The following is a 13682-nucleotide window of genomic DNA, read 5'->3' as shown; positions in this document are numbered from 1 at the left end:
ATGAAGAAACTATGTGTTTAAGAAGGCGCACTAGTAAAATTGTCCCAACATTTTCTGTTATAATGTTCAACATAGTCACTGTGTCTATTATGAGGACAGAAAAAAAAAGCCACGGACTAAATTTAATCAGGTTTTAATTTCTCTAAATGGGTTTTATATGCCGTGAATGTTTGAAGAAAGCTGTCAACAGGTTTTCACAAACTTAAAACACTCTTTCCATTGCAGCCTTGCTGTCTCGTGCAAAAAAAAAAAAATAGTTTGAGTAGATTTGGGCGTTTGCAATGCTTGAAAAACGTCACCAACTGTAGATCACCAGGCATACTCTTAACTCTTTCCTTACCACGGGAAAAACGACCATTTTTCACATGTCTCAGACAAAATTTTTTTTTAGAAAAGCTGTGATAGATAAAATTATATAAAATGCATAACAATAATTCAGATAGAATGCACTTTTAATGAAATTTATTTGAACACATATTCTGCTTGAAATGCTGTGAAAAAAAATCAGTAAACACAACAAAAAGTAAAAAAGAAGAAAAGTTTTGTGTTTATATGACAATAACTTTCCAAACACTTGTACTAAAAAAATTCCAGAAACTACAAAACAATTCAAATTCTTTCTAAAACATGGCATTAAAGTTTGAAAATTATAACTTGAATAGTTTTCGAGCTAGAATTTTTTTTCTTCATGCCTCTTGAAAAGGCTCGTTTGAGAGTGCCCTTTATATGATTTTTACAGTCCAACAAAAAAAAATTGGAAGTGTAATGTTATGCGCCAAACGAAAGCTTGGTAAGCGCGGTTTAAAAAATACAAATCAAAACTTATTTAATTTACGTCAAAAATTCAAAAAAAAAATATAAAACACAACAAGTATAGGTGTGATATTGCGATATATAGTATGCGATAAGTATAGCTGCGATGTAGCTGCAGAATCGAAATCCGACGTTACAACATCTTCGTCCGAGTCACTGCTGCTCGGAGGATCTTGAAAATCAGCTGCAGAGGCTGGAGAATCACGTGCAGCGGGACTCTTCCGGGCGCGCGAAGCGCCCGACCTCGACGCGACGCCATCCTCACCGCGTATTATGTCGCAATAAGCCTATGCTCCAAGGGCACTTCAAAAATGCACGACTGGCGGGGAAATTACGAACTAGGCCGAAAATGGAACTAACCGTCTGAACAACAAACCAGATGCGCCCGCACAAGCGGACAGGAAAAAGAAAGCGAAACTATCAGGCCAACGTTCCGGGATCAGTTTGCGCAGTTACAGCGTCTGAACCAAAATCCGACAATGCAACATCGTCACCAGAGACTCTACTACTCGTAGCATAGATAATAATTGCAGTTAACGCAGTAGAATTGCGCGCAGCAAGGTTTTTCCGAGCGCGCGCCGTCTGCGCACCCGACGCCATGCACGGAGCGTCCGCGCCGTACCCTCCGCTTCAAGGGCGTTTCAAAAATTCGCGCGTCGTGGGAAAATTGCTCTCTACGCAGAAACCGAAACTGTAGTCTCTGGAGAACAACTTAGATGGCGCCACATCACCGTAACGGCTACAATGAGGAGCTTCGGTTCGCACAAACAGACCGGAACGAGGAATCTGAACGCACAGGCGAGCGTTCTGGGCTCTCGTTGCCCAGTTTGGGCTTCGAAACAATACCTGACGATACAGCATCGTCGTCAGGGTCCGTGCTAATCGATACATCAAAAATATGTGGTGCAAACGCAGCGGAATTGAGTGGAACGGGGTTTTTTCGAGCGAGCGCCATTCCCGATGATGACGGCTTGTTCGGAGCGCCCGACGCCGCACACCCAACTTCAAGCGCGTCTCAAAAATTGTCGCTTTTTGGCAAAAACATAAACTAAACAGGAAGTTGAAGTTTAATGTGTGAACAACAAACCGAATGACTCAGCAAGTCCGTAGCGGCCGCGGTCGCGCTGCCGTAGCGCTTCGAATTTTTCGATCACCGGTGATCGAAGCACAGTGGCGTGGTAACGAAAGAGTTAACAGGAACATTGCATTAATAAAGTATTAATGCAATAATTCTGAAGGTCCCATTCACGAGAATAGCTGGTGACCGTCTGTCTGTGCCACGAAAAAGCAGATGACCTGCCCGGTACAGTGGGCAGTTGGTTACGAAATTAATTCAAATAAATTTAATACGATTGCCACCTGCCCACTGTGGCACTCCGCATCAGCTTATTGGTCGAGAGATAGCCTCCTGAAGAACTGTCTGTGCAAAAATGAGCCTTACGGGAGCTCGGGAAGAGAGACCTATCTCTCGCAAGCCCCACCGGTGACTGTTTCAAACAGCCACCTGGCGGGGTAGGTGGCGCATCGCTTAACCACTAAGACAGGAGTGGTATTGGTATCTTGTGGTAGTGGTATCTACATATCTATGAAGAGTACTTGCGCGGGAGAGATCTCTAATGCTATGCATTGCTACCGAAACAAGATGCACAAAGATTTCACTTGTCTCACATGGATAGTTGTACTAGGCATCCTGCGATAAGCAGCATTCGATTACTAGGCTGAGTTGTGCAGTTGCGTAATCGCAATCAGTTCACGCGTGATTTGCCACCTGCTTCATAGGATGAAACAAATACATGAAGAACATTTGAATTAAAGCCACTTCTGTGTGCTTTTTTAGACGTTTTACAGCTTATAAATTTTAGCTTGTCATGTACTTTCAGCAGTATGAAAGTTTCTTTTAACTAATTCTTTACCTAACTATCCTGTAAGAATATTCACCTAGCTATATGGACCACCACTATTGTATTAACTCAGTTGTATTTTGCAGGATGCATCCAGTCTTTCTCTCTTACTATCTTTTTAACCTGTATCAAGTAATGCAAAACACCCTGTACATCGCGGGTTCCTCCGCAAACACGAATGAATGCCATAGAAGGGGAGGAGGTTTCTAAAAAGAAAAGGCGCGGTAGCGCGCTCCCCAGGAAGCGCAGAAACAGTCGCTGCGTGCCACGCGTCGAATAATAGGAAGCTAAGTCTGGGGAAAATCAATTGCCGAAACGGGCAGTCTGTTTGAATAAGAAAGTAGAAAAAAGCTGCAAGCGCAAGGATTAACTCGGACTTCGATTTCCCGGTACGCGTTAATAAGGGAACGAGGGCGCAACCCGTAGCTCGCTGCAGCGCCCCTAATGGTCACTCTTCAATGACATCTGCAAACAATGGGAAAGGAAAGAAAAAAAGAAGGAAAAGCTGCATAAAAATTACATCGTTTACGCACCGCGAACTCCAGCGTCGTCTCTCCAGCGAATGCTCGCGTTCGCGCAAAGCCGTAGAGTCCGGCGCCTAATCCGGCCCGGAGAAAAGGCATACGTGATCAGACTGCGCCAGCCGGATTAATGGGCTCCAATTATCGTTTAGTTTCCCAGAGGCTGGGCCGTACCTTATATCAGGCACTGCCGGGCACCGAGATATACCACACTTATTCGACTACAAGCAGCGACCCGCGGCCCTCAGCGCTTGGATGCAAGCGCTGGGGTGACAGTGCTTGAAAGAAAGTTATGCTTCTTCGTTCATCATTCTGAATAGATTCCGAGTAGAAAGTCTATGTGGCGATCGCTTCAAAAATTACCAATTCCAAGGCATATTCCCCAGTTGAGTGGTACCTAATGCAACGGAACGAAACTGTTGCTGTCAGAAACGATGGCTCATGCATGAAAGGCCAGCTAGAAATCGGGTGGTTGTGAAATAATACACACACGTTGAGGCAAAGAAAACCCAAAATTAAACTTGGACAACTGTGTCAATTTCACGTATACACAGGCATAGTGTGCGTGCCCGACACCCTTGGAGTGTGTGGCGGCAATTCTGGTCTCAGAATATGTTCTCGATTTAACGTGACGAGCTCAGGTGGAACCCAGAAACCAAGTGAGCAAAGGGGGCGGCTCTTTGGTGTCCAGATTTCGCCGGTCGCAATTCAGAGAGTGGGCCGGAGTAGAAGGTTCACGGAGGAAGAGGCAGGATTGATGTGCAGAAAGGTGGACAGGTCGGCCTGTATAACAAGCAGTCTCTGGCCTGCTACTCCACGCTGTAGGAGAGGGGACGAGAAGAAGAGAGAAATAGAGAGGAGGTGAACATGAGTGGTGATGTAGTGAGCTGTACACGTGGTGCTACCTCTTGTATTGACAGTGGCCGCAAAGTCATCACGTATGTGGTCGCTATGTATGAAGAGTAACGAGATAGGGTTCAACTGAGGTGAAGATGAGCAAAGCGCGCCCTGGCAACCGGCGTATCTACTCCGGCAGCAGCCACGTGCATGCAGGGCACCAACCAGTTGTTTGACTACCGCTGATTTCCTCGTCTGTTATCTCTTCTGGTCGACACTGACAAACACCTGGAGAATGCGACAGTAGAGAAGGGGACGTCCTTGCTGAGTGTCTTGCACGGCTCTAGAGTAAATGCAATCGACAGGTCCTGCACTCGTGGTCTTCCGCAGGTGTAAGTTGTATATCAACATAAGTGGAAACACGCTGCAGATTCCACCTGAGTGCTTGCCAGACACCGCCTCGGTGGAGCCGCTAGTGATCGCTTCTGCCTAGCACCAGGAACCTCTGCACGTGTCTCTCGAACGTTTGTAGTGGCCAACTTGTGCTGCTTCCGTGAGCGTCTTCGGCTAGTGCGGACCGCCTTAGACGCCTCATTGGGCGTAGATCGATCCCTCACCATTTTCTTCGGTATTTAAATTCTATTCTTCAGTTTGGGCCACTATCTCGAGGTTGCCTCGTGTGTTCCATCGCAGTAAGCGTACCTCGGCGCCTTCACTGTGCACACAGGTCCACCGTGGAATCCGGCGCAACGCAGACACGTTGTTCTGCTTCTGCACCGAGCACTGATACAGCCAAGCTTCTGATATTTGCGGCACTCCAAAAGTCATGCCACATATGGGCGGAGGGGGTGCCTGGCAAGGCCTATCTTTACATGCGGCGGCAGTTTTTTCCCTTCAGACACGACCTTCAAACACTTCGACCATCCAAAGCGGTGAATGTCAGTTACAGGCACACTGGGTGACAGCAGCTTCGGTAAGTCGTCGTGTCTAATGTCCACGTCGGCGTCGGAAAGCACAGCTGCCCTTGTACTTCGGTCGGTGAAAAACGAACGCACCCGAGTGCTGCCGAAACTCGACAGAGCCTTCAGGGTATCCAAGTTTGCCTGGTTGCATACAACAGCAGAGACGATGTTCCTCCTGGCGTTGATGCGGACCTCCGTGATTTGCCCAGGAACGAGCTGTTGAAAGGAGACGACACAGAGTAATTACAAATCACTCTTAAGAGAGTAAACTTAAGAAAGGCTACAATGCACAGAGAGGGAGATCATACAACAATGCAATAATACATGGAAGAGGCAAACAAACGAAATGCAGATGGTTCATCGGGCACTGCGAAAGTCCAACGACTAGGGGATCACGTAAGTGGCCTCCCTTAACTCCGTATTCAAAAACGGACCTCATAATTTTCGTTTCTGTCGCTTAACAGTGCCCTGACGTACGTGCTTCAGATACCATTCTTACATATAAGATAGACTTTTTCTGGCACTTCAACGCCTTGCTGTTTGCCCCAGGAGTCGTGCAGTAACGCTTCTTTCGAAACGACATCTGTGTGGTTTATGGAGGGATTTCAGATGCAGTTAATTCTGAAAAAAGATCTGTAGCTGAAGATTTAAAACCGAATTAGTCATTAACACTCCTGTTGCCGTATCCTTCCAGAGAGCTCGATGAACTTGCGAACCGCGAATAGAATGGCCCATGGCTGGGACGTCGGCGCATGACATGACGTCAAAAGGACGCCATGAGAGTGAACCACGGAAAGCTTCGACAGTGCAGGCGAAAGTCGGGATTAGCAGACTAAAGTGCACTGACTTTCACTGTGGTCCTGGTGTGCCAACATGGCGATCTCTGTTACGTCGGTGCAAGATGGCGTGCATTTTCTCGGTGGTCCTGCTCTACTTACATGGTAACCTCTATGACGTCAGTGCAAGATGGCGGGCCCGTGACGTCACGGGCTCATAATAGACCACGCAGAGCTTCGCAGTGAACTTGAGAGCACATGGCGATAAGTGGAACAAATAAGCACGCAGACTCACCGTGCTGTCCTGGTACATCAAGACGCCGACCCCCATGACGTCGGTACAAGCCATTCATACATTTTTCTGAAGTGTTTAAGGTTTGGGGTAGCTGTACGGGGTATAGCTCAAGGATACAAAAGGAGAACGGTGCACACTTGTGCTTACATTCGGGTGAATGTTTGTGTAATACGGAATGGGGTGCACGTTGACGCGTCTTCTCACATCGCGTGGGATCTCTTCCCTTTGGTCTATAGTATAGGGCAGATTAACATGGATTTTTTTCGAGCAGTTCTCTGCCGGGTTTTTTGAGTGCAAGCCTATTAAGTTGTGAGAGCCATTGTGCTTCCCACATCTCTTTGAGGGTGTTATGTACTCCTAGAGCCATGAGCTTGGCCGTTGGCGTGGAGTTCGGTAGCCCCAGTGCCGTCTTGTAGGCTTTCCTGATGAGTGCCTCCAAATTTTCAATTTCCGACCTGGAGAGGTTAAGGAATGCCGTCCCGTACATTATCCGCGAGATCAAGGAAGCTTGCACTAAGCGGGTGGTGTCCCTTTCCTTCATGCCATGGTGTTTATTTCAGATACGATGTATCATCCGGAGGATTTGCTCGGTAGATGTTCTAACCCCAACGCCGTTGTGCTCACTGATTCCCAGAACGCCTTACAGACGCCTTACACTTACAGACGTCACCTCCTAGCTTTCACTTTTGTCGAATCGTTGCTTAATCTCATGTGTGATAATTCGTTGTCGCTGAAAGGTATGAGCAAGCAACGTTTTCCGAAGCACTGAAGAGTATACCAATGGACGCGCGATGGAATTTCCGCTCAGCATGAAAGGAACATGAAAATCACAGGACAGTTACGACAGTGTAACGCGATAGTCATTGACAGCTGTAGAGGTATTTTCATTTCTCAGTATATCGAGGTAAGGAATCTTAGAGCGACATCATATAAGCATAGATATAGAGCACTTTTTAGTTTCCCACATATGGGTGTTCTACAATTAGGACTCCTCCCCTGTCCGCCGTTCCAGGCGCGCGGCGTCATCGCTGCTGAGCCTCTCCTCAAGCGGCACGTTTAGCAGCCGCCGCTGACGGGTTGTACCGCAATCATCCGCGCTCGCCGTCCTCTCCCTCCTCTTTCCGCGGTAACCATCCTCCAGGTGGTTCCAGTGGCAGCCCCTCTCCGGTTGCGCATTCTTGCGCTGCCACCATACTCACCTCTCTCAATGGTTGCTGCCTGCAGCGTGGCTCCTGGGGCAGCCATCCTTCGGTTACGTACAGTCCCCGCCAAAAGTATGCAGCCCGAGGGGTTTGCTTCTAGTTCTGTTTAGCGGGGCTCCCTGGCACATCTAGCAGTCCAAAGCTTGGGAGGAATGAGGACGCGAAGCCATTCCTCTTTCGATAGATTACGGCCGTTGAGCATGCACAACGAGCCATGCTGCAGGCCTCACAAGCAGACTCCTTGGACTGTATACTTTTGACGGGGACTGTACTATATATACTGCGACGCGAAACCCAGGAATCGGTCCTTTAAATGCTATCTCTTCAAATCCAAATACTTCCTCAGTCGACTGATAGCGTGCCAGTGTCTATCAACCGGGGAGATTAAAGATTGCAGCAAATGCAAATGCTCATTCATATCTTGTGCAGTTATTTACACCTGCGTGGTGTCTTACGGGTCTGGGTTGGGCTGCCCATGATAGTTTTGCAGAAAACATTGGGTTAACAAACATCCCTGTAGCAGCAGCACTCAGTTGGCTTCAAATGACAATCGACCCGCCTTGTATAAGCGTTAGATAACTGGCTGTGGAATAGAGTGGACGTTTATTTCGACGCCAGGAGCACTGTGACCGAAGCGAATGCGTCGCGGCTGCTGCTGTACGAGATACAGGAAAAAAAGAGAAAAGGACAGAATTGGTCGATCGATGAACAATACAGGTTAATGAGTTTGTTAGCGGTAGTAACAGCCATTAGGTTAAGCTCTATAGAGCGCCATGTTCTGCTGGCCGTTGTCTGGTCTCACTCAGGGTCTTTGTTGAATATATCCAATTATTATTATCCCATTCAGTGACCACTGTCACATGCAAAAGTATACATTTGTTACTTTATTTTATACTGTATGCGTAAAAATAACAAATTCATACATTCGCATGTGACAGTGGTCACTGAAAGGGATGCATAGAAATCAGCATAATCGATTGAACGCTTGCGATCATGCCTGTTCGAAAGTCAACTGACACCAAGGACTAGACAAGCATTTGCAGATTCCTCTGGACAGTGTAATAGCCAGCAGTTTTTTCAGTTGTAGGCATATATAGCAATGGCTGTCGTATGTAAGGGTTTTTGAAAAGTCTGGAGAGATAGAGAAAGCATGGTGGGTAAAAAAACAAAAAGAAACATCAATCGCTTATCGCCAGAAGACCAATCACCCTTCACTGTCTATGAGTCTGTTATTTTCTGTTGATAAAAAATAACTTTAAAAAACGTAGTCATTGCCCAGCCTAGAGAAGCATACTGAAGCGGGGTTTCTTTGACGGCAGTTTCTAAAATGAAGTATTAGTTTTTTTTTTTTGTCTTGGCTTGAAACGTTTAATTGGGGAATGTCTTCGCTGAAAAACCGATCATATTTCTTCATGGGCAGGCAGATGAGGCTAGCTCGATGGAGCACTCTTTTTCTCTGTACTGTGTTACCTTATACAACACATCTTTCGCTCTTTTGTACGTGTATGATTAAAAAGGAATAGAAGGTAGCTATAAAAGAAATCACAGAGGAAAGACAGAGTATAAAAAGAAAGAAAGAACGAAAGAAAGGAAGAGAAAGAAAAAGGAAGAAAGAGAGAGAGAAAGAAAGAAAGAAAGAAAGAAAGGATGAAAGAAGGAAAGAAAGAAAGAAAGAAAGAAAGAAAGAAAGAAAGAAAGAAAGAAAGAAAGAAAGAAAGAAAGAAAGAAAGAAAGAAAGAAAGAAAGAAAGAAAGAAAGAAAGAAAGGAAGGAAGGAAGGAAGGAATAAAGGCGGGCAAATTTCACAGGATGATGGATGTGAACGCGTGAGTACGGTAGGATGCCTCGTCTCCTGTAACGCACCGGCCTTGGCTCTGTTTTGGGTCAACGATTAGAAAGGAAGCGTCGCAGCTGCGCGCGTGGCTTAATTCCCGAGAAATTGTGTGGAAGGGGATGAAAGTAGAGCTCCGCTGAAATCATTTGTGCCAGCTTACGCAAGGCAGCTTTCAACTTGCCTGTTCCTGATGGCGCCAAAAAGGTTTTTCTTTATATCTGTACTTTGGTAAGTATACACATCTCGCTTTTTCTCTCTTCCTTTCTACAGGCTTTTTGTTCAAAACTTTTAGTAGCACTACATCTTTTTTTTTTTAATCAGAGCACCGTTTCTACTGCGAAGTGGTACCAGCAGTGGCTAACATCAAAAGACAGATAAGACGCGTTAAAGGTGCAGTGAAGAGGAATCTGAAATCGTCTTTTTGCCGCGGGAACTCAGTCTACACGTTCCGAGCATTCTTAGAAACTTCGATTTATTGCCCTGTGTGGCCGATTTCCCTAATTAAATCGAATTAACGTCTGGCTCCCGCCATTTCTTTTTTAATTCTCCCCGTACGGTGGGCGGAGTCGACCAACGCGTGGAGTGCCTTTCACCCAGTCCCGTGGCGGCTTGCCGCTCTGCCATCGGCGGAGTAATACTTAGTAATCCGTAGTGGCAAATAGTCCGCGCGTATTTTTGTTTCTGCGGGCTTATTTTGCGGCTATATTATCTGCGAATGAAAGTATTTATTCACGGAAACCTAAAAAACAAAATAAAGCGAAAGCAAAGCCTTCACGGAGCTCGCTGAAAGGCACTCTACGCGTTGGTCGACTCCGCCCACCGTACGGGGGAGAGAATTAAAGAAAAAAGGCGAGAGCCGGACGTTAATTCGATTTAATTAGGGAAATCAGCCACATAGGGCAATAAGTCGAAGTTTCTAAGAATGCTCGGAACGTGTAGACCGAGTTCCCGCGGCAAAAAGACGAGTTCAGATAACCCGGTCAATTAAAATTTACTACTATTTTCTATTATTACAGTTATCTGCTCCATTGTTGCTAGAGGCTAGTAGTTTGCCTTTAGTAAAACCCCTCTCAGTTTCACGATTTTTAATGCTATTAGTGTTGGCACTGCAGCGTATAATATTCGGGCTCTTCGGGTGCGGCCATCTGAAACCGGCTGTCCGAAGAGCGCGCAACGGCTCAAGGCAACGGCTCAAGGTCGGTCTCTGTGCCCCTCGGAGCACCACCACAGCGAAATCGCAATTTCGTGGCCAATCTAGCTCACGCTACAAAATTCTTGTAGCCGGGCATGAGTTACACATCGCTCCTGCGCCTGTGATGCGCTCTTTCTTCTTTAGCGGTTACTGCCACGTTTATGAAAAGCAAGCACAGCAGACTACACAGCGAGACGAGTCAGCAGACGACGAAGCAGCGGTAAGTAGTGCCGCCCGCCGATCAGTAGCAGCGCATAAGTTGCACTTGTGACGTCATTCAGGGCGCACACTAGATGCGCTGTCTGTGCAGATTGACGCGCAATCCTTTTTCACGTTCATAAATCTCATGCTGTACAAGCACACAGTGTTCTCAACTAAAACTTGTTTCAGGGCGACTTCGTAGGTATTCTTCGGTAATTTTGATGAAATACATAGAAAAGGGCCCACAATACGGGAAAGGTACTCGAGTAAAACTTGTTGCTGGGCGATTTGGTGCATCTTCCTCGGTAATTTTGATGAAATACATAGTAAAGGGCCTACAGTATGGGAAAGGTGCTCAAGTAAAACGTTGTTGGGCGAGTTTGGCGCATAGTCTTCGGTAATTTTGATGATATACGTAGAAAAGGGCCCGTAGTACGGTAAAGGTATTCAAGTAAAACATTGCTGAGCAAGTTGGTGCATACTCTTTAGCGAACACGGAAGTGGTTTGGAATTTACGGAAGAGTAGCCGGAATATGATAAATTGCAGTTTTTTTACTTCGAACTCTCTATAGACGGTGACAGTTTTTGCTGGATGTACCGACCTCGAGCCCAAAAAAGAGTTTGTATCTTATGAATGAGCGCACTCAAAGACAGTAAAGCGAACCATTGCCACACACGTCTGCAGGCGGCCATGGTGAAGTCCTGTAGTCATACCATGCAAACAAGCTTCCAGCTACAGATGGTGAGGCTTCAAAATGACAGCTTCCCTCAGTCAGTCCTGAAGGGTGTAGCGGAGTCGCTTCTTCGAAGTATAAGAGGGAAGAAAAGTAAGATGTCCAGCCTCGAAGATTAGATAATTAGCCCATAAGTTGCTCCCTACTGGCACCGAGTAGCCCAATAATTGAAAGAAGTAGCGTCGAAGTGCAAGGTCCCGGTAGTTTTTTCAGCTCCCTGTAATCTGGCCACGTTGTGTCCTCGTATAAATACGCAGAAAAGAGACCAAACATGCGGGACTGCACACGCCTGTAGGTATGTGGATAGCAGAGGGGTTTTTTGTCAGATACACTTCACGTGTGGTATGGCATACATTGGCCAAACGGGGCGCTGTTTAAATGAAAGGTTAAGGGAGCATGAACGGTCAGTGGGATCAGTAACAGGGTCTAATTTGCCGCTTCATTGCAAGGGCTGAGTGAAGGGGGGGGGGGGGGGGGGTGCAGGCCCATTCTTGTGGCCGTTGTAGGTAGAGAACGTGAACATGTTGTCCGTGAACTGAAAGAAGCATTTTTTTATTAGGAAGAAGTGCCTGAATTTTGTCAGTGATGCTTCGATCTTTCTCTATAAGGCTGAAGAAGGCTTTTTAGAAAGATTTACAGAGTAAGCAACAAATGTTGGATGTTGGTTTTCTTCTGCTGTGATATGTTGTCTTCACTGCACCAGTTTCAAGGGTGAATGATATGCCTCATGTATTTTTCTGGTTTTAACTTTTTAGTGCATTTTTCATTCAATTTTTGCCCTTTCGAATTCCATTCAAACTGGTTATTTTGGCCCTTTACAACACGTCACATCGTTCCGTTTTTTAAAGAAACTTCGGTGGCTCTTATCGCTTTTAACTCACCTCGTGTTAAAAGTGTTTTTCCTTTTATCGTTTTATGTTCTTTTACCAGCTTCTGACGTTTACTACAGCTGATAGGTGGTGTGTCGGTGACCCTATATATTCAGTGTGTCTTTCAATAAAAGATTCAGTTGCTAGTAGCGCGTCGTCCTGTCTTCTTTCCACGTGATTGTTTTTGCGCTAGCGTTTACCGAAGAATAGGCAAAGTGTCAGTTTTAGTTTCCGCCTTTTAAAACGGAGCAGCAGAAGACAAGGTGTGGCGCTCCTGTGAACGTCTGCTTTCTAGAAACAGCGAGTAATGCGAGGTTTCAGTGGCCAATTAACACCTCCCCTTTTCACCCCCCAAAATGTTCTAATAGACTTTATAAAAATGGCAGCTTCCTCAAGAAAATTTTCAGTCGAGGTAAGAAATTCTGTTAATTCGTATTAAAAGGAATACACGTAACCTTTTGTAGGGCTGCTTTTTAGGCTGTGAGGACGCCGTTAGCAAATGTTTTCTTTCATTCATTTTACAGCGATGGCTGTTATTGCGCCAACCACCAACTTCGCGGCGAAGGACGCCTGCTGTCCGCACGTGAGAGCCTCCTCTTGACTGCTGTGTGGTGAGTGGAGGTGACGCCCGTTTTAAGGCGAAAGCCTTTACTGTCTCATCGTTGCCGACAGAAGGTTGTCAGCAGAGGTGTCACGCTTTTCGGTTGGTAGAAATGGCTATGACGTCAGAGTGTGCGGATTCGCAGTAATGAGGTCACCCACGGATACCTCACGCCCTCTTTTGGAGCAGACGAAACTAATAAAATAGTTGTCGTCCGCTCCGACAGGGGGCGTAAGGCGTCCGTGGGTGACCACATTGCATACCTCATTACTGCGAACAGAGCCATGGATACAACCGAACTCGTCGGAGCAGAGAGAGAGTCGTGCTAAAGGAGCAGTCAAGGCCGGCAGTCACAGTGTGTAGTTGTAATGTGTAGTCAAAGTGTGTAGTCAAATAAAGCACTAGTACAGCAGGAACAGCCTCGCAGTCAATGTCAAGCAGTGCGCCAGGAAAGGCTTTCGCCTTGCAGCACTTTAGAGACCCAAGGTGCCCCCTGAATTTTCTAGGTTTTTTGTCCACTGTTCGCGAACAGCATTCCTTTGGTTGGGTGGTGACAACCCATTACCCGCTCCGGAGACGCCATTTTGGGGGGCAAGGAGCGCGCTGACCCATACAATGGAGAGGAAGCTTCGAAGCATACGCCAGTGTCTGCGAGCATTTTTGTCCTATATGAGCATGCTGAAGACCTATATACAGCGACAGTTGCATGCGATGACCTATGCTCTACGGAGAATAAACCGCTTAAGTAATACGAAACGCCCCTGAGTGAGGCTCAGTGCCTGAGACGCCATGGAGATACCGGATATCCTGCTGACTCAAATGCTTTGCGGCGGGCAGGAGATCGCGAACGGTTGCGCCGACCCAGCAAGGGTACGTGCAGCCGAGTCCGCATGCAACTGGGAAGATAAAACTAAGGGAAGGAAAAATTAGAGGTCACTGCGGCGA

At 46.5% G+C, this 13682-nt stretch overlaps 1 long non-coding RNA gene across 1 annotated transcript in view; it reads right to left on the bottom strand.

Moving 5' to 3' along the window:
• Nucleotides 1-5027: 5027 nt before the first annotated feature.
• Nucleotides 5028-13682, bottom strand: part of LOC149327844 (uncharacterized) — a 235810-nt gene continuing 227155 nt past the window's right edge. Inside the window, exon 2 of the long non-coding RNA XR_016285993.1 lies at nucleotides 5028-5250. This is a non-coding gene — a long non-coding RNA (uncharacterized LOC149327844). The remainder of the gene's footprint in view (nucleotides 5251-13682) is intronic.

Source organism: Amblyomma mixtum, chromosome 10 (assembly GCF_055824585.1).
Source record: "Amblyomma mixtum isolate Tamu chromosome 10, ASM5582458v1, whole genome shotgun sequence".
Taxonomy (NCBI): Eukaryota; Metazoa; Arthropoda; class Arachnida; order Ixodida; family Ixodidae; genus Amblyomma; species Amblyomma mixtum.
This window is presented reverse-complemented; position numbering and strand designations above follow the sequence as displayed.